Consider the following 8,259-nt stretch of genomic DNA (forward strand, 5'->3'; position numbering starts at 1 on the left):
TCCTGAATTCGTCAGAGTATGGCCGGCAGCTCAGGGGTGCTACGTTTTCTTTCACTAAAGACACGTTTCTTGGGCAGTTTAACATCCCCCCCCCCCTTAGAATTTAATGCTGTCAAAGCTATGATTAATATTTTACTCAGAATTTTTAAGAGAAAATCTTCACAAAATTAACCATACAGATCCTCAAGTAATTAGGACCACTCAGAGGCACCTGAAAAGAATTCCATGTATGGATTCGTTGATTTTTCTTTTATTCTTTGAATTAAATTCAGTGAAAGTTTTAAGGGGGGGGGAAGTCAGTTAGCTATTCATTCCCTCATGTTTTAATTAAACAATTTTAGCGATTACGTAGAAAAACACATTTTACATGTTGCTGTAAAGCACTTTTCTGGAACTGGCCACTGAATTAAGACATCGGAAGATCATGATAGGCCACCTATCTTCCTGTAACGTGATGGTAAATCTGCCTCTCGATGTCCGAAACCAGAGTACTGGCACCTATTCGGAACAGTTCTGGCGTCAGCCATTCATCTCCCAGCTCTTCCTTCACATGAGAGAGAGAAGCAAGGGAATCCTTGGCACTGCGGATGCCTCCTGCTGGTTTAAACCTACCTTGTTTCCAGTTTTCCAGAAGAAATCTCTAATGGCCCATAGCATTACTATAGCTACTGGGAAAGTGGCATTTACCGTTTCTTTTCCAGTAGAGGTCTTAATAAAGTCTGATCCTGCCATCATTGCGATCATACTGGCTTTATAGACATGAGTAAGAGATCCACGTTCTCCTGTAGCTAAGATGGTTTTGAGATGAGCCCCCCACAGGCCTTGCAAAACTGACGAATCTCATCACACAGGGTTTCCCGCTGGCCGGTCTGCACCAAGGTCCTATTAATCACCACATCGATTTCTGTAACTCCATTTTCCACAGCCAATCTGATCTCTTCCAATCGTGTTTTTAAATGAGTCTGTCCAGGGTGCCTGGGTGGCTCAGTTGGTTGGGTGACTACCTTCGGCTCAGGTCATGATCCTGGAGTCCCGGGATGGAGTCCCACATCAGGCTCCCTGCTCAGCAGGGAGTCTGCTTCTCCCTCTGACCCTCTTCCCTCTCGTGCTATCTCTCATTCTCTCTTTTAAATAAATAAATAAATAAATAAATAAATAAATAAATAAATAAATAAATATAAATAAATGAGTCTGTCCAGCTGGAACGCCAGTGGGCACGGAAGCCACTGGGATGGTACAGCCTGGGGCCTTCAGTGCTTTAACCGCATCACACACCTGCGTGGGCTAGACATAAACAGCAGTGGTCATAAGGCCTTTATCACACATATTTAAACTTTTTAAGAGAGCTTCCCGGATTGGATACTTGGCTTTATATCAGAGCCTCTGAACGTTGGAAGATGTGTCATCGTCTGAAAGTGTAGTAAGACCTATAGGTAATCGCTTTCAGGAGCCAAGCAACTTGCCACTCCTTTTTCACGGTTCTGCAAGCCTGGATTTGTTCTGCATGCCTCAGAACTGCGGGTTGATTCATTTCTTACTTTTATTCCTAGATTTTTTTTTTCTTGATGCAATTGTAAATGGCATTGTTTTCTTATTTTCTCTTTGTGGAAGTTTGTCATCACTATACAGAAATGCAACAAGTTGGGACACCTGGTGGCTTAGTCAGTTTAAGCGTCTGTCTTTGGCTCAAGTCACAATCCCAGGGTCCTGGCATCCAGAACCTCAATGGTCTCCCTCCTCAGTGGGGTGCCGGCTTCTAGGTCCCCTTCTGCTGCTCACCCTGCTTGTGCTGTTTCTCTCTCTCTGTCAAATAAATAAATAAAATCTTTAAAAAAAAGAAATGCAACATGTCTCTGTATATTGACTTTGTATCCTGCAGCTTTAGTGAATTTATTTATTCTAACATTTTTTTGGTGGATTCTTTAGTGATTTCTATATATAGTATGTCATTTGCAAATAGTGACAGTTTTCCTATTTGGATTTCATCTTTTCTTTCTTTCATTCTTTCCTCTTCTTTCTTTCTTTCTTTCTTTCTTTCTTTCTTTCTTTCTTTCTTTCTTTCTTTATTTCTTTCTTTCCTCTTCTTTCTTTCTTTCTTTCTTTCTTTCTTTCTTTCTTTCTTTCTTTCTTTCTTTCTTTCTTTCTTTCTTTCTTCTTCCTTCCTTCCTTCCCTCCTTTTCTTTCTTTCTTCTTTCTTTTTCTTTCTTTCTTTCTTTCTTTGTTTCTTTGTTTGTTTGTTTCTTTCTTTCTTTCTTTCTTTCTTTCTTTCTTTCTTTCTTTCTTCTTTCTTTCTTTCTTTCTTTCTTTCTTTCTTTCTTTCTTTCTTTCTTCTTTTCTTTTCTTTTCTTTTTTTGTCTAAATGTTTGGCTAGGGCTTTCAATACTATGTTGAATGAAAGTGATGAGAGTGGAAATCTTTGTCTTGTTCTTGATCTTAGTGGAAAAGTTTTCAGATTTTCACCCTTGAGTATGATTTTAGCTGTGAGCTTTGCATATATGGTCTATGTCCCTCTATACCCAGATGGTTTAGTGTTTTTATCATACATGCATATCGAATCTTGTCAAGTGTTCTTTCTGCATCTATTGTAACAATCATATGATTTTTATCTTTTATATTTTTAAGATGGTGTATCCTGATGTTTGATGTGCAGATGTGCAAACATCCTTGCATCCCTGGAATAAATCCCACTTGATTGTGTTGTGTGATTCTCCCGATGTATTGTTGAATTCAGTTTGCTTATAATTTGTTGAGGATTTTGGCATCTATGTTCTTGAGGGATATTGGCCTTTCCTTTTCTTTTTTTTTCCCATCCGCCCACCCCCCTCCCCTCTAGAACCCTCAGTTTGTTTTTCAGTGTCCATTATCTCTCATGGTTCGTCTCCCCCTCCGACTTACTCCCCTTCATTCTCCCCCTCCTGCTATCTTCTTCTTCTTTCTTTTTTCTTAACATATATTGCGTTATTTCTTTCAGAAGTACACATCTGTGATTCAACAGTCTTGTACAATTCACAGTTCTCACCATAGCACATACCCTCCCCAATGTCTATCACCCAGCCACCCCATCCCTCCCACCCCCAACCACTCCAGGAACACTCAGTTTGTTTCCTGAGATTAAGAATTCCTCATATCAGTGAGATCATATGATACATGTCTTTCTATGATTGACTTATTTCACTCAGCATAACACCCTCCCATTCCATCCACGTCGTTGCAATTGGCAAGATCTCATTCCTTTTAATGGCTGCATGATATTCCATTGTGTACATATACCACTGCTTCTTTATCCATTCATCTGGCGATGGACATCTTGGTTCTTTCCACAGTTTCGCTATTGTGGACATTGCTGCTATAAACATCTGGGTGCACGTACCCCTTTGGATCCCTACATTTGGATCTTTGTGGTAAATACCCAGTAGTGCAATTGCTGGATCATATGGTAGCTCTATTTTCAACTTTGTTAGGAAACTCCATACTGTTTTCCAGGGGGTTTGCACCAGCTTGCATTCCCACGAACAGTGTAGGAGGGTTCCCCTACTCCACATCCCCGCCAAAATCTGTCGTTTCCTGACTTGTTAGTTTTAGCCATTCTGACTGGTGTGAGGTGGTATATCATTGAGGTTTTGATTTGGATTTCCCTGATGCCAAGCAATGTGGAACACTTTTTCATGTGTCTGTTGGCCATTTGGATGTCTTCTTTGGAAAAATGTCTGTTCATGTCTTCTGCCCATTTCTTGATTGGATTATTTGTTCTTTGGGGGTTGAGTTTGATAAGTTCTTTATAGATTTTGGAAACTAGCCCTTTATCTGATATGTCATTTGCAAATATTTTCTCCCATCCTGTCGGTTGTCTTTTGGTTTTGTGGACTGATTCTTTTGCTATGCAAAAGCTTTTTATCTTGATGAAATCCCAATAGTTCATATTTGCCCTTGCTTCCCTTGCCTTTGGCGAAATTTCTAGGAAGTAGTTGCAGCGGCTGAGTTCGCAGAGGTTGCTCCTTGTGTTCTCCTTTAGAATTTTGATGGACTCCTGTCTCACCTTTAGGTCTTTCAACCATTTGGAGTCTATTTTTGTGGGTGGTGTAAGGAAATGGTACAGTTTTATACTTCTGCATGTGGCTGTCCAAAATTCCCAACACCATTTGTTGAAGAGACTCTCTTTTTCCATTGGACATTCTTTCCTGCTTTGTTGAAGACGAGTTGACCATAGAGTTGAGGGTCCATTTCTGGGCTCTCTATTCTGTTCCATTGATCTATGTGACTCTTTTTGTGCTAGTAGCATTCTGTCTCGATGATGACAGCTTTGTAATAGAGCTGGAAGTCCGGAATTGTGATGCTGCCAGCTTTGCTTTTCTTTTTCAATATTCCTCAATCTATTCGGGGTCTCTTCTGGTTCCATACAAATTTTGGATTATTTGTTCTATTTCTTTGAAAAAAGTGGATGGCATTTTGATGGGGATTTCATTGAATGTTTAGATTGCTCTAGGTAGCATTGACATCTTCACAATGTTTGTTTTTCCAATCCTTGAGCATGGAAAGTTTTTTCATTTCTTTGTGTCTTCTTCAATTTATTTCATGAGTATTTTCTAGTTCTCTGAGTACAGATCCTTTACCTCTTTGGTTAAATTTATTCCTAGTTATCTTATGGTTTTGGGTGCAATTGTAAATGAGATCAACTCCTTGATTTGTCTCTCTTCTGTTTTGTTGTTGGTGTATAGGAATGCCACTGATTTCTGTGCATTGATTTTATATCCTGCCATTTTCCTGAATTCCTGTATGAGTTCTAGCAGTTTTGGGGTGGAGTCTTTTGGGTTTTCCACATACAGTATCATATCATCTGCAAAGAGTGAGAGTTTGACTTCCTCTTTGCCGATTTGGATGCCTTTGATTTCTTTTTTTTCTGATTGCTGTGGCTAGGATTTCTAATACTATGTTGAATAGCAGTGGTGAGAGTGGACATCCCTGCCGCGTTCCTGACCTTAGGGGAAAAGCTCTCAGGTTTTCCCCATTGAGAATGATATTCACTGTAGGTTTTTCATAGATGGCTTTTATGATATTGAGGTATGTACCCTCTATCCCTATACTCTGAAGAGTTTGGATCAAGAAAGGATGCAGGACTTTGTCAAATGCTTTTTCTGCATCTATGGAGAGGATCATATGTTTCTTGTTCTTTCTTTTGTTAATGTATTGTATCACGTTGATTGATTTTCAGATGATGTACCAACCTTGCAGCCCAGGGATAAATCCCACTTGGTTGTGGTGAATAATCATTTTAATGTACTGTTGGATCCTATTAGCTAGTACTATGGTGAGAATTTTTGCATCCATATTCATCAAGGATATTGGTCTGTAATTCTCCTTTTTGATGGGGTCTTTGTCTGTTTTTGGGATCAAGGTAATGGTGGCCCCCTAAAATTAGTTGGATGTTTTCCTTCCATTCCTATTTTTTGGAACAGTTTCAGAAGAATAGGTATTTATTAATTCTTCTTTATATGTCTGGCAGAATTCCCTGGGAAACCATCTGGCCCTGGGCTTTTGTTTGTTGGGAGATTTTTGATGACTGCTTCAAATTCCTTAGTGGTTATAGGACTGTTCAGGTTTTCTATTTCTCCCTGGTTCAATTTTTGTAGTTGATACATCTCTAGGAATGCACCCATTTCTTCCAGGTTATCTAATTTGCTGGCATAGAGTTGCTCATATATTTTTATAATTGCTTGTATTTCTTTGTGGTTGGTTGTGATCTCTGCACTTTCATTCATCATGTTGTTGATTTGGGTCATTTCTCTTTTCTTTTTGATAAGTCTGCCCAGGGGATTATCAATCTTGTTAATTCTTTCAAAGAACCAGGTCCTAGTTTCGTTGATCTGTTCTACTGCTCTTTTGGTTTCTATTTCATTGATTTCCGCTCTGATTTTTATTATTTCTCTTCTCCTGCTGGGTTTAGGCTTTATTTGCTGTTTTTTCTCTAGCTCCTCTGGGTGTAGGGTTAGGTTGTGTATTTGAGACCTTTCTTGTTTCTTGAGAATGGCTTGTATTGCTATATACTTTCCTCTTAGGACTGCCTTTGCTGTAACCCAAAGAATTTGAACTGTTGTGTTTTCATTTTCATTGGTTTCCATGAATTTTTTTTAATTCTTCTTTAATTTCCTGGTTGATCCATTTATTATTTAGTAGGATGCTCTTTAGCCTCCATGTATTTGAGTTCCTTCCGACTTTCCTCTTGTGATTGAGTTCTAGTTTCAAAACATCGTGGTCTGAAAATATGCAGGGAATAATCCCAATTTTTGGTACAAGTTGATACCTGATTTGTGAACTAGGATGTGATCAATTCTGGAGAATGTGCCATGGGCACTAGAGAAGAATGTGTATTCCGTTGCTTTGGGATGGAATGTTCTGAATATGTCTGTGAAGTCCATTTGGTCCAGTGTTTCATTTAAAGTCTTTATTTCCTTGTTGATCTTTTGCTTAGATGATCTGTCCATTTTAGTCAGGGGCGTGTTAATGTCCCCCACTATTATTGTATTGTTGTCAATGTTTTTCTTTGCTTTTGTTGTTAATTGCCTTATATAATAGGCTGCTCCCTTGTTAGAGGCATAGATATTTACAATTGTTAGATCTTCTTGTTGGATAGACCCTTTAAGTAGGATATAGTGTCCTTCTTCATCTCTTATTACAGTCTTTGTTTTAAAATCTAATTTGTCTGATATAAGGATTGCCACCCCAGCTTTCTGTTGGTGTCCATTAGCATGGTAAATGGTTTTCCACCCCCTCACTTTCAATCTGGGGGTGCCTTTGGTTCTAAAATGAGTCTCTTGCAGACAGCATATGGATGGGTCTTGTTTTTTAATCCAATCTGATAGCCTGTGTCTTTTGATTGGGGCATTTAGCCCACTTACATTCAGGGTAACTATTGAAAGGTATTAATTTAGTGGCATTGTCCTTCATATTTCTTGGAGGGCTGGTTTCGTGTTTCCAAATTCCTTTAGTTTTTGTTTGTCCTGGAAGTTTTTTTATCTCTCCTTCTATTTTCAATGACAGCCTGGCTGGATATAGTATTCTTGGCTGCTTATTTTTTTATTTAGTGCTCTGAAGATCTCATGTCAGTCCTTTCTGGCCTGCCAGGTCTCTGTGGATAGGTCTTTTGCCAATCTAATGTTTCTGCCATTGTAGGTTACATATCTCTTCTCCTGAGCTGCTTTCAGGATTTTCTCTTTGTCTCTGAGACTCGTAAGTTTTACTATTGGATGTCGGGGTGTTGACATATTTTTATTGATTTTGAGAGGGATTCCCTGTGCCTCCTGGATTTTGTTGCCTCTGTCCTTCCCCACATTAGGGAGGTTCTCTGCAATTATTTGCTCCAATATACCTTCTGCCCCTCTCTCGCTTTCTTGTTCTTCTGGGATCCCAATTATTCTAACGTTGTTTCGTCTTATTGTATCGTTTATCTCTCGAATTCTGCCCACGTGATCCTGTCGTTGGTTATCTCTTTTTCTCAGGCTCTTTATTTTCCATCATTTGGTCTTCTATATCGCTGATTCTCTCTTCTGCTTCATTTATCCCAGCAGTTAGTGCCCCCATTTGTTATTGCACCTCAATAATAGCTTTTTTGATTTTGACTTGGTTAGGTTTTAGTTCTTTTATTTCTCCAGAAAGGGTTTCTCTAATAACTTCCATGCTTTATTCAAGCCCAGTTAGTATCTTTAAAGTCATGATTCTGGACTCTAGGTCCGATATCATACTAATGTCAGTATTCAGTGTGTTCCTGGCAGACGGAACTACCTCTTGTTCTTTTTGCTGAAGTGATTTTTTTCATCTTGTCATTTTGTCCAGAGGAGAAAAGATGAATGAGAGAACAGAATGCTAACAGGTTAACAATGTCCCCAGCAATTATACTCTATACAAATCAGAAAAGTCCTGAAACCAGGTGACAAGAAAGGGAAAGAAAGAAAAAAGGAAGAGGAATGAAAGAGGAAAAAAGAAAAGATAAAAACAAAGAGAACAGAACGAAAAAACAGAATATGATCAAATATGATCAGGCTAGTGCATAGATCAGTGCCACACACTAGGTTTTGGGCGTATTTTGGTCTGTTAGAAGAAAGTGCCTGCTAAAATTTTAAAGGAAGAAAGACTTATGTTTGTACAAAATAAGAGTTGATAAAATGAAGGGACAGAAGATGACTGTAAAGATGAAAATTATATAAGATTTTATAAAAGAATTCATAAGATAAGAAGTTGTTTGAAGAAAGAATGATGATTTAAAAA

General features: G+C 38.7%; 1 pseudogene; it reads right to left on the minus strand.

The window, feature by feature from the left end:
• Window positions 1-406: 406 nt before the first annotated feature.
• Window positions 407-1,531, minus strand: LOC148161566 (deoxyribose-phosphate aldolase-like; annotated as a pseudogene).
• Window positions 1,532-8,259: the final 6,728 nt, after the last annotated feature.

Source organism: Eumetopias jubatus, unplaced genomic scaffold (assembly GCF_037043125.1).
Source record: "Eumetopias jubatus isolate StellerSeaLion01/CBP00866 unplaced genomic scaffold, mEumJub1_p1.0 scaffold_149, whole genome shotgun sequence".
NCBI lineage: Eukaryota > Metazoa > Chordata > Mammalia > Carnivora > Otariidae > Eumetopias > Eumetopias jubatus.